This window comes from Meleagris gallopavo, chromosome 10, assembly GCF_905368555.1.
Source record: "Meleagris gallopavo chromosome 10, MGAL_WU_HG_1.1, whole genome shotgun sequence".
Taxonomy (NCBI): Eukaryota; Metazoa; Chordata; class Aves; order Galliformes; family Phasianidae; genus Meleagris; species Meleagris gallopavo.
The window spans coordinates 10,727,692-10,740,683 of NC_139413.1; positions in this window are offsets into that span (position 1 = coordinate 10,727,692).

Below are 12,992 nucleotides of genomic sequence, written 5' to 3' on the forward strand. Positions count from 1 at the left end.
CCCGGTGAAACAAAAGGACACTATTATTTTGTTATACCAGTATCCTGGAATTACAAAAGGACAATAACCATTTCTATTCTTCGTATTTAAAAGTCTGTGATACTCAAGCACGTAACCAATAGAGGTCACTATTAACAGGGAAATGTAAGAGATTCCTCAGAGGAAAGCAAGACAGGGTTAATGCGGGGCTATCCGGCCGCAGCCAGCCGGATCTGGAGGCTGGTCCCTGGGCCGCGAGTGAGTCATCAGACTGCGAGGGGCCAGCAGGACCCTCCCGGGGCGCGCTGCCAGCAGCCAGGGGGCTCCCGGGGTTCTGAGCCACATCCACCCACTGCTCCATTAACTTGTTAGGTGGGAGTATTTTAATGCAAATTTAAAAAAAAAAAAAAAAAAAAAAAAAAAAGTATTTATTCCCAGTATTTGATTTAGATTAACCTTTCAACTGTACTTTCAAATACTGCCTTTTTGATTATCTAAGCAAATTGACAGAGGCAGAAGTGCAGAAAGGATGAATTCATGTAGGTTTGTATTGTTTATCTTCTGCTTCATCATATGTGATTATTGAATCTGCAATTTCGAGTATTTTAACATTGAAATAGCCAGTTGGTTGTTATCCTCTGTAAATTTGCACAGCTCGTGCAATTCAGTAGGTTAGGAATACCACTGCTTTGGAAGAAATAAAAAGTGGGGAGGGGAAGGAAAGAAAAAGCAACTGAAGGCTGAGGTATCAAAAAGCTCATCATCAAGACTTCATGCAGCTAAAGAGGAGGTAAAAGGGACCTCCTTTACCATTAACATTACCAAACTATTTTAACACTAAAGGCAATCTGTCATTTTGTGTAAATTCTCTTCTGCTTCTATAAACACAGCCGTAATCAATTAAAGACCGACTTGTGAAGGAGCTATTGTGTGCAGTTCCATTCAGACATTGCTGAGTTGTCTTTTAGGCAGCCTGTGGGGAAACACTGGTAAGGTGATGGGAAAGTTCAAAGTGCCTAACTTTTCAATGTGGATTCTGTTATTGAGACCTTTTTCTGTCTCCTTTTTTCATATTGCTTATCATAGTTGGCGTTAAAAATGGGGAGATATTTCTATATCATTTTGAACGCTTAATATTTTTAACATGTTTTGCTTGGGAGGTTCTGAAAATATTTTAAATTATTCTCTAATGTAATTCCTTGAGGGACTTATGCATAGCAACAAATCTATTTGTTTGAAAGTACTGAAAGAACAAACAAACACCCTAGAAACTATTCATGCATGTACATGTATTTATAATGTGCACATGGACTCAGTTCCCTACAATATGACACCAGTTTAATGCAATTTTGTGCAGTGAAATAGAACCTGACTTAATGTAGAATGAGGATGAGAATTAATTTGTTTGGCACCAGCCCTTCAAAAAATTAGAGTTCAATTTCATATTAAATGAAACGGTGGAATAGATCATTCTAATGTATCAAGTTATTATTAAAAAAAAAAATATATATATATATATATTGTTTTACTACACCTGATCACCTGTACCTTCAAAGTTAAGGAATGTTACCAATATCTTCTGAAGCAACCAAGATAAACAAAGAAAATCAAAGGAAAATCTTTAACTTGGTCATTTTATTCTCTTTAATTTTATTCAGTGAAGGCAAATGTAAGGCTAAACTGAAAAGTATATATAGGGAGATTAGTTCTCACTCTCCTTTTAATCACTTTTTTTTTTCCCACTGAGAGTTGGTATGGATTTTAGGAACATGAGCAAAGACTGATAAAGTGAAATAAAAGTGGATTTAAGAATTTTCGCCATCTATTTGCATTTGAAGTAAAAATAACTATTATGAAATTTTAATAATAGGCCATAAAAAAAAGAGAGAGAGAGAGAGAGAGAGAGGAGGTATCTAAAGACACATGTGGGAAAAAAGATAACAGGTTGGTCTTTTCTGTACAGTCTGGATTTTGTGTGTTTTCTGATGCATTTGATTTTCAATCCCTTCAATCTTCACCATATGGGTAGAGGTAAGATTCTCACAGATAAATATATTATCCTCTAGAAATCTCTAAACACACTTCCTGGGAACTCAAGAATGTCAGCATCTTATTCCAGGAAAAAATCACTTAAAATTTTCGTTAGGCCAGTCTTTTGGCATTAATTAGATGATTTTGGTGAGATAGTGAAATAAGAAAGTAGGAAGATCATAAAGAAACTATCTCCCATAAAAACACACAGAAAATAAATCACAGATTATGACACATACTTCTCTTACAGTGCTTTAGCGTCTAGCAATTAAGAGGAAAATGAGCAGCAGCTTTTCCTAGGGCACTCTGGACAGATAGAAACCCAGTCGTGTGCTACACTAGTGCTAACCAGCAAACTTTCTAAACTTCATTTTTCTCTGAATGACAGCTTTTTGGAAGTCATACAGGAGAGCCTTGGTACATATTCCAGGCACTATGTAGATGAGTCAGGACATCTTAACTAAATCCATTCATTACTCTATCCCCAATGGGACAGGCAAAAGCTGCCAATTTGATGTTGGTAACATGGATGCTGCATTAGGGAATTGGCTAAGCCTGCCAAAATTCATTCCTGAACTTTAGCAGCCACAAAAGAGTATTTTTCTGTCGTCTGTAATTGATTCAGAGCCAGGTCCCAAAAGGACAAGCTTCCTTTTGTGTGCCATCTATACGAGGGTCTAAGGACACACAGTGCTGCAACTTTTTTTTTTAGCTAGATCACTGGAAACATCTTTAAAAAGAAAGGGGAAAAAATCATCTAAAATGTCATAAAAATTCCTGAGTTTTTCAAGATACATTATTTATTAGCTTTAGCATTGCATTCTGGTCTATACTTTGAGAAAACAGTCAGTTTATTATATCCTGAAAATTTAATGTCAGTAAAGTGTTACCATTTTTAGATGAAATGAAGTCTGAAACCAAAACAGAGAATAAATATATTTATACAGAAAATAAAAATTTCAGAGCTTCAGCTCACTGAGCACAGTACTTCTTATCATTAGTTCATATTCAGGTCAGATTTCTCCTTCCTTTGAAAAACAGGTTGAAAAACCCTTTGAAGACTTCTCCCTTCTTCCCTCACCCAATCTGGTTACAAATTTACTGAAATTATTCATCCTTACTTTGTATTTCACATTTGCACGTTCTGTACTTGCTGTGTAATGCATTAAAGGTTTCATGACACTAGACTAAGTACTCCTAGCATGGATTATGAAAAGCTATACATCTTATTAGAGTCATCAATCCATCCTGGCAACATTCTCAACTCATTCTGTAGAAAATATCCTAGAGATTTAGCTAGTAGAACTCTCAGTAAAACAGTTGGCCAGTCCAAGTAGATTTTTGTAAAAAACAGTTCACCTGTGTGCTTGTGTTTAAATGGTTTAAAGAGAATATTCTCACAGTTTGTAATACCAATTTTCACCCTGGATGTGACTTCTTATTTGTTGAAGCAGGAATCATCTGTCTGATTTCAAGTACATTCCCTGTATCTTTTCCTTGTATTGAGGTACAGATACATTCTTTTAGAAGTGCTTTTAAAAAATGCTTATTAAACATAGAAGTTCACTCACATGAAAGCATACAAGTGCTTCAAATGCTTAGGATAGAGACAAGAACAGAGAAATCTGTGTCTGGAGGGCTAATCATAGTTCAAACTCGATGGTTTTAGTGGTGAACCATTCCTTCTCCTTCCCACCCACTCAGCAGGAGTAAGCAAAAGAACCCAGAAAGGGTGAGGCCCAGTCACTATAAATGCTCAGATGTTTAATGAATGTGCCATAGCTTTCACCTACAAACTGCAAGGCCTTCTCAAGCAGACTCCAAATTCCTGCTGAAATGAAGACTTTCTTTCCTGGACTAGGCCTGGCATTCCTGTGAAACAATGGCCCTTTTCAAGTAGTCTCTGAAATTTCACAGGTGAAGGGAACAGGGCAGTCATTTGATCCCAACCACAAGGAGTCTGTTAGCATTTTTTAAAGTGAAGACAGAGTCTGTCATGGAAGCACTGACAAAACTGGTTAGTGACAGAAAAAGGCAATCTAGACCCACAGCTCACGGGAGCCCTGTGAAGCATTAATCAGTTTGTTTCTTAGCTCATGCTACAGCTTCTTTTTCAATTTTTTTTCAAGCGTGGGCAACACAGTCTGCAGAACTCAGGAGACAGGTCTCTAAGCTGTATCACGAATTGCAGAATAAAAGTTTTCCTGATTTCTTTAGTGAGAGCTTCCATTTGAGAATTTACAAATTAAAGGAAGCCATTGCCAGGATATTGTGTACTGGGGGGCACTTGAAACTAAAACATGAATTAAGGCTTTTGAAACATGCTTTAGTGGCCTTCTTTCAGAAAGACAAGCAGACCAGCTTAATTCCAACTGATTGGTTATGGCAGCATTAGAAAACAGTCAGAAGTGTAGTGAGATTATTTAGGAATGGGATGCTGAGTACTACCTCTACATTAATTACAGAAAGCACACAGAATTTAAAAAGATTGGACATGCAATCTCCCTTACTCCAAATATCCAAACATAGTTTGATGGCAGAAGCCTCCCAAATGATTTGACGGATGGGAGGTAAATATTCAGAGCCAGCAGTTCTTAAATTGAAGTGTATCACAAATTCATGTGATGGAAGATCGTTTTTGTTGCATAGTTAATAAAACAAAACAAAACAAAAAAAGAAAATAAGTCACTTTTATTTATTTGTTGTACTGAGAATTATTTTGCCTCTAAAATTCGGAGAATTTATGCATTACGCGCCTATTGAATTACAAGGAATATTATGCTTAAGCTTTTTTTTTCTTTTTTTTTTCTTTTTTTTTTTCTTTTTTTTAGGAGAATGGGGTACTTACATACTCAGACTCATGAAACAGTTCAAACTTGAACAACTTCATGAGAGTGAATCTGGGTACATTAACCAGGTCATACGGTAAGCTAAAGTACCAGCCAGGAGACCATATACATTTTTGAGATAAGCTCATAATAACTGGCAGGTGAGATAACAGTATTTCTTACATGCCTCTCACATAGTTAACCACGGTCTTGGTTTTATGAAATGATTGCTTTGAAATAGTTGTTCATGGAATCACAGAAAGGTTTAGGATGGAAGGGCCCTCTGGAAGTGATGTGGTCCAACTGCCTTGCTAAAGTAGGGCCACCTACAGGTTGTCCATGAGCGTGCCCATGTGGCTTTAGAATATCTCCAAGGAGGGAAGGTCCACAATCTGTCTTAGAAAACTGTTCCATTGCTCAGAAACTTACACAGTAAATAAGTGCTTCCTGACAGAAGAACTTGTGTTCCCCCGTTTTGTGCCTATTGCTTCTTTTCTTGAAAGTATTTCCCAGCATTGCAGGGGAATGCTTTCTTCAGCATTTTCTTCCCTTTAAGTCTTTGGACCATAATGAAAATTAGGGTCCTATTGCTTGTCTTCCACTACAAACTAGCAAACAAACAAATATATAAATAAATAAGAATCACAGAATTCTTAGAGTTGAAAGGGATCTTTAAAAATCCCACATAGTGTCAGGGAATAGATTCATGTTTAATATTTTTTGAAAAATCAATGAAGAATGACATTTTCTCAAGTGCAAAGACAATGATATCAATTAGCTTAACTAAAAACTAGTTTAACAGTATTGCCACTCTTGCACCCAAATTTTACTCTTTGACAAAATTCAGGATTTCCATCTTTTGAAACACATTTACCATTATCTTATACTATATCATTTTGAATATTTCTCTCTTTTTGCTCCTAAGTTTTCTTTATGCATGCATACACTTCACTCATCGTCAGGAGGAGATGAAACCGCATTGATATTTGAAATAATAATTAAAATAATGTGAAAAACAGTAAAAGTTTTCTAATTTTCTAAAAGCAAAAATGCTGTGCCGTGAATTTGCATCTGCTTTCCTAGCCTGTATCCCTTAGCATATATTTTCCCTGATTACATCTGGCTATATGTGTTCCCTGATGTGCTCCACCAAACTATAGAAATCACTCACAAATCACTGGCTATTTCCAGTAAGGCAGCAAGATTCCTAACCAGTAACAAAATAAATATTTAAATTATTTTAAAAAACTCTTCAAAGTTCATGCAGACTATAGAGCATAGCTACACATTTTTTTCTAGATAGATTCCATAACTACTGTTTCCCTATTAAAAAAAAAAAAAAAAAAAAAAAAAAGCCTTCCAGTTTGCTGCTGAAACTCTGTTCGTTCATAATGGGCTTTAACTTATGTTATTCAATTTCTATGTATAAATCTTAATGGTGCTGGTCAGCTGAAGAATTGTTTAGACTTCTGTGAAGGTTATCGGTATATGTTTTTGTTTTTTTTTTTTTTTTAAGAGACTCTGTCTACTTCTTGTACAGAATTATGAATATTGCCTCAATAGTTTAAAAAACAGTTTTCATTTGAATGACACAGACAGGAAAACTAGTTTGATAACTATGCAGAAACTAGCAAACAAACCCTCATGCTCAGTATTTTTCTCCCTTTATGAGTCAAAGACAACAGAAATTAAAAGCGATTACTGCAACAGCTCTGTTGCATTGCTCTGGACAGATGCATGCTGTAAGCAGCCCTAGGAAATATATGACTCCAGTGTTTTGGAAATTAGCATTTTTTCACTTTTGGATTTAGTTTCTGCTAGTGACTGTGAGATTAGCAGCAAGTTTTTCTGTGCCTACCAAGAATTTGAGTGTTTTTACATATTTCAAAGCTAATTCTTTTAGTAATGAATGAATCAAGAGATAAACAGATTATATTGAACAGGACTGAGATGGCTAGGTGTAATTACTGGACAACAGGATCACTGGTTGCAAGCTTGGTTGCAAAAAGAAAGGTCTTGAAAAACTTTGGGCATATTCTGATGTGTATTTTCCATTATCCTTCTTCAAAAGCTGAAGTTGCATCTAAAACCTTGCCAAGTTTCAATTAAACCTTCAAAGTGGAAAAACAGAGCTTTTCTAGAATGAAAAATGTTATGATTTATGTTAAGGAGCTTACATTCTCAGACTTTGCATCCATTGACATATTGCACTTCCAGCCATTGTGTATAAGGCCTAAGCCTCTCTAAACATATCTCAGGTTCTGAGTGATATTCCCAGAATGTCCTAGTCTACTTCATTTTTTTCTGGTCCATTTCATTAACAGAATGATTCCCCTTTCGCAGGAATAAATTGATACTTAGAAAAAGTCAAGTTCACACATAAACTGATCGAAGAATGCTTAAATAGAAAAATTGAGGCAGTTCATGCAATTAAAATGAGAAACAATTGCACTGGGTAACCTACAGGACTTATGAGAAGTCTTATACTTAAATAGGGAGAATGTTTTTTCCATTTTCAGTCTTGAAAATTTCTTGAATTAACAGCATTATTTACATAGCCGTTACACTGAGGTGTTCAATCCAAAGTGGACTATAATCACCAGAAAAACTTCTGAAGAATACAAAAAGATTCTATAACTTGCTATTTTTAATTCCCATCTTATTCTCTCACAGCATTTGTACACAAGGCCTTCTTATTGATTTTCTTAAACTCACAGAGTAGAGGTGTCCACTGATGTGCATTACTATGTAAACATTTCAGTAAACATAGGATGGGCACGATGCCCTACAGTGCCTGATTGTATAGGCTGGGATATTGATAGGCCCACACTGAGTTCTCATCAATTAGTTTTGCCATTGTGAGGTTACCAACAACTTAATCAGTGGTGCTTTCCTTACCACTGATGAATATCTAGAAAATTATTTGGTCTTCTATTCCACAACACATCCGGCATACTTTGCCATTACTTGAAAAACTATGTCTGGCTTTGTGCCTAATCTCACACATGACAAAAGCTGAAAATCATACCATAGGTTTTTTCCAAGTATTTAGAGCTGCCTCTGCGTCAGTAGGCTCAGTAGCAGCAAGTGCTAAGGGCCCAGAATGTGATGATCAGTATGGGCAGAATGGGAAACAATCCTTGGGTAGACAAGGAACAAGAGAGTGCTGGAATTTGCTTGCAGGACTTGTAATGAGTTGCTTTCCAAAGAAAGTGGGTCAGTCATGCAACCCTCACAAAGGCTGGTACAGTCTCCCACAGGGAGAAGATTGTTTTATACAGGTGCTCCACCCATACTGGCAGAGAAACAGGACTTATTGACACAGGGAAGGACCAGTTGGTGGTCAGCTCTCCCTGGGGCCAGTCTGGTTGAAAAGGCTGGAAGCACTTGCAGAGGTATGTGAGGCAAAGAATGGGGTTAGAACATGAATTATATTTTGTTTCAGAACTGAATTTAATAACTAAGGTATTGGGAAACACAAAGGACTTTTGAATGAAATGAATAGTTCTTTTGGCAACCTTGCCTTAGCACAGGAAATCCTCAAGTTCTTTACATCAGTGTCACACCTTAGAGTTCCCTTTCAGTTTTTCTGCAAGTCTCCTTTTTAGTCTTGAGTTTGAACTGATGGTGGCTTGTGGCACTGAAGAAAGCAGGAGTACCTTGCTATTTGGGGTATCATTAATCCCATTCAGCTTCTTAATTTGTACGTGTTGAAGTTAGTTTTTGCTTGTTTACTGGAACTGTGCTTCACCACACAACTGTTTAATTTGGCAGCTTTATCATTTTGAAAGAAAAAATAGATATAGAAACTGATGGAACAAATAGAAACTTCATTGTAGTCAATACTTCCCAGGGAAAATAAACCTCATGGGATGATTACAAAAAAAATTAACAATTATTTTTCTGATTAGTAGTTAAAGTCTAGATGGATCCTATCAGATAAGGCTAAGCAGAAATATTATGCTGAGTTTTGCTTCAACAAACTTTTTTTTTTCTTTTTTTTTTTTTTTCTTTTTCTCCCCACAAGTTCCCACTATTTCAGAAGCATGGAACTGAGTTATCTCTTGCTTTAACTTTGTACTTCTGCAAAGTTTATCAATTAAAACATGAAGTTATTACTGCAGGACTTTAAAAGGCAGTTTCCTGCAAGCAGATTTTTTCCTGTTCCCTTTGCATTCTCCTTAAAAGAAGGAAATTGTAAATCTTGAAAAGACTCTGTTCAAGGCTTTGTAGGGATTAAACCTTGGAGTAAGACAAATACAGATGATATCAGTAATAACTTTGGCAGAACGTACAATATATTTGTGTTCTTGGTTAAACACACTATGCCTGTCTGCTAGCAGATGCTTCTGATATTTTCCTTTACTACCCTAAAGAAATTATTTTTAACTTTTGAGTGCCAGCCACTGGAGATGGGCTAAATTTGCGGCACCCATTACCTGTATAGAGCACCAAAATAGCCACATTAATCCTGACCCACACAGAACCTTAAAAAGCAGAGCTGAATGCATGCTGCTCAAACATGAAGTGTACCCTCTCTTCCCACCCCTGCTACCAGCTCTCTCCATCTCCTGGAGCTGTAAATAGAGTTATTCATGGAATGGAGACAGGGAAATAAGTTATAAAAATCTTCCAGTATGTAATGATACCTCCTACAGCGCTAACCACTGTAGTAATGATGAAAAAGCTACATCTATCATGTACAAACTGTCATCCTTTTTACTGTACATTACTTTTTTATCCTTCCACGAGTCTTAACATCATGAGAAAAACTCCCATAGGGTCTAGTGGCCATCAGATTTCTCCCATCATGTTTAAGTATTTAAACACATGTAATAGAGCCCTATATACTCCAGTAGTATACATTTTAATTGTCCCTCTGCCTCTCTCTTCATGTGCTATTTTACGTTTTGCTCTAAAGACTCCTTGGATCGTGGAACACTGTCTGTCTGCATGTGTATCTAAGTAGAGCTAGGTTTGTTGTGAACACCACAGAAAATTTTAGCAACTCTGTCCTGCAGAAGTGCGTAGTCTAAGATTGTATCAACTGACAGCCAGTATCCAATTCAAATGTCAGTTTGCAGAAGCAAATGTAACATTACGGTCAAAGCTAAAATGACTTTTTCTTACAAGATTAGCTCTCTTCCTGCTAAGATGTCATGCTCTGAAGTATAAATAGTTTAACTAGTTTCCCTTTTTCTCTCACCTTTCTTCCCTTCCTCTCCTTACTGGAAGCCATGTAAGAAATCAGTGCTGATGACAGTGCAGGGAGCACAGCAATTATTGTCCTATTCATGTTTTACAAACTGTGTTGAATATCTTCAGCTGTTAAATAGCTCGATTCTAGACAATCTATAGGTAACATCAGAATAAAATCCTCTTATCCGTCTGTGAGAATATGAAATATAAGTGATCTCTGAATCAATTTCAGATGTAAAACAGTCATACTTGATAAGCTCAAGAACATTTTAAATGAACATCATTCTTTGTCAACAGTTGAAACATGGTTAAGTACTGAAGCCTCTTGTCGTGAATGACACTTTTTGAAGCAAAAATATTGAAATGTGGAGATGTCTGACTCTGGAGTTTATCTTCTGGTTTTTTAAAGACCAGAAATGCAAAATAAGGATTGGAGTTTCTTCTGACTCATATCAGTTCCATTTTAATTGCGTTTTCTCTCAGTGTTCATCACCTGTGTTAATGAAGTAAGGTAGCTGGTTTCTACTGATATACATACGAAGCTGGCAGTGGGACCCTTCAATTGATTTAAGTCAAGCTCATAAGACCATACAGATTTGACTATGTTTTCCAGATAATTCCAACTATGAAAGCTGCAAAAAACTGAATATCCTGGTGCATAGCAAATAAAATTTGAAGCGTCACATATCTTTTAACAAGAAGGAAATAGAGAGCATTTAATGTATCATATCTGAAAGAAAATGCATCATTCTAAACTTGTGATCACATTTATAGTCTTTGGTAGAAAAACTATTCTGAAAGTATTCTAGTGTGGGTTAAAAATAGATAAAGGAATAATATCCCATTATTCTTACTTTCTTCTGTTGTTCATTTGAATATTGTACCTCAAAAACCGTAGAATTTCAGTCTTAATGGTGTTGCACATTACTTTTAAGAGTTGTCAAAAAACTGCAGGAGAACATGACTTAAGTCTTTTATCTCATCCACTTTGAAAATTCACAAAGGCAATCATGTCCAACTTCAAAAAAGAAAAGAGCAGGCAAGTGGAAGCAACTGAAAGCCTATTTGACCTCTGATCCAAATGGAATTGTTGGTTCAAATTGTGCAAAGTACAAAATTATGCAACAAATGCAAGGCCATAGGTTTTCACTGAGTGAGGACTACAGGAGTCTTAGTAGCCTATTATTCATTCTCTTTCTCTTCTTGCTCCTCTGTTCCAGGAGCTAAACTAAAATCTGCTTTTCTAGAATTGCAGCAGGATTCCCCATCTCAGTTCTTGGAAAGCCCTTTAAAGAATTCTTCTCGAGGATTCACTGAAATGGTAAATTAAATAAGCCTCTCCAGATTCTCAGTTCTCCCAAGCAGTAGGGGAAAAAAAAAAAAAGAGTGATCAAATTGGGAAGTACTACTTTATGGTGATATTAAAGAATGAGCAACCTCTTAATCTTTAAGTGGTGTTTCCAGATAAATATTAAAACAGCTACCAGGACAAAGAATATAAGGAGCCATACTGTATCTGTCAGACTGTGGGTATTCATTTATCAAGTCTCCAAATTATTTTTCTAACACGATTCAAATTTGGACTAGATGATCATGTGTCTTTTCCAACCTTAATGATTCTATGAATGCAGAGGTAAAAACAACAGTATTAAAAAGCATCAACAAAACTTAATTTTACAGCTTATTAGCCCAGTATACCTTTTTGAGGCTTTAAATGCTGAAGAGAATAAATATTACTGGGTCTCTAAATAAGACTCAGAATTGAAATTACTTGACATAAAGTCCTTGTTCTGTCTTCAGACATGTCTGCTTTGATTTTCCTCTTTGTAAAATAACACGTTTGTCAGTGCACATGCTTACACATGCATAAACACACACAACGTGAGTGGATGCTAAATAAATAGCCCTATGGAGAGGGAGTACAATATTTCACTGACTGCAGAATGAAGCCCAATTTTATTGGCAGACTTCAATGATGCTAGACAATAAAACATTTGTAAGATTCGCTGCAGACAGTCTGGCTGGCAGTTTAGCAGCTCTAATTTATTGTGAATAAATAATTTCCTGGAATCTCTGAGGGGTCATTTTAAATACAAAAAAAAAATTCTGGCACACTGTACAGTTTGTCTTCTGTTGTTTTGAACCAGAAATACTAAAAATGTTAAAACTGGAAACGTTAACAACAACACCATCAACACAATGATATCAAAGATAGTATTCTGTAAATGTCAAATCTCCCAGTTTTGCATTGGTTTTACACACTGATAATTTGTGTTTACTTTGTCTTTACATTAAAAGCATACCAACTACCATCTGTTTGCTGTTTTTCTGTGTTTTTTCTCAGTTCCAGTCAGAGAGGCTGTCCAGGTTAAAAAAACTCCTATATTTCTGTAGAGTATATTTAGACTGTGTTTTTATGCTGCCATAAATTATTACTTACTGCTCAACAGTGATCAGACCATTTTGAAAAGTAGTGCAATCTTGAAATTGAAACAAATTTAAAAAGGCTAAAAAACAACTTGGGAATGATAGAAGCCAATTGTAAAAATATAGACAGAGTCAATTAGTTGATTCAATTCTGCTGCCATCAGCAAGAAAAAAAAAGTTTTAGTTTCCACAGTTGCTGAATACATTTTTCCATGAGGCACCTCACAGTTCCTACCAGTGAACCATATATTCTCACTGCATTTCTTTAAGTTCTTCTTACCTTGATGTACCCAAAAGATTCTGAAGAGGTAACTAAACCAATGAAATTGGTAGAAGTATATTATCAGTAGCATCACATACCTATCATAATTCCAAGAGACTACCACTTCAAGCTTTGTTGATACTCACATAAATATTCTTAGAATCCACAGAAATATAATAAAGCTAAAATCTTTATAGCTAATAGGGACTGTAACAGAAAACGCTGGGTTATTTTGGGCCATCCAAATAGTGAGATCTACAATCAGT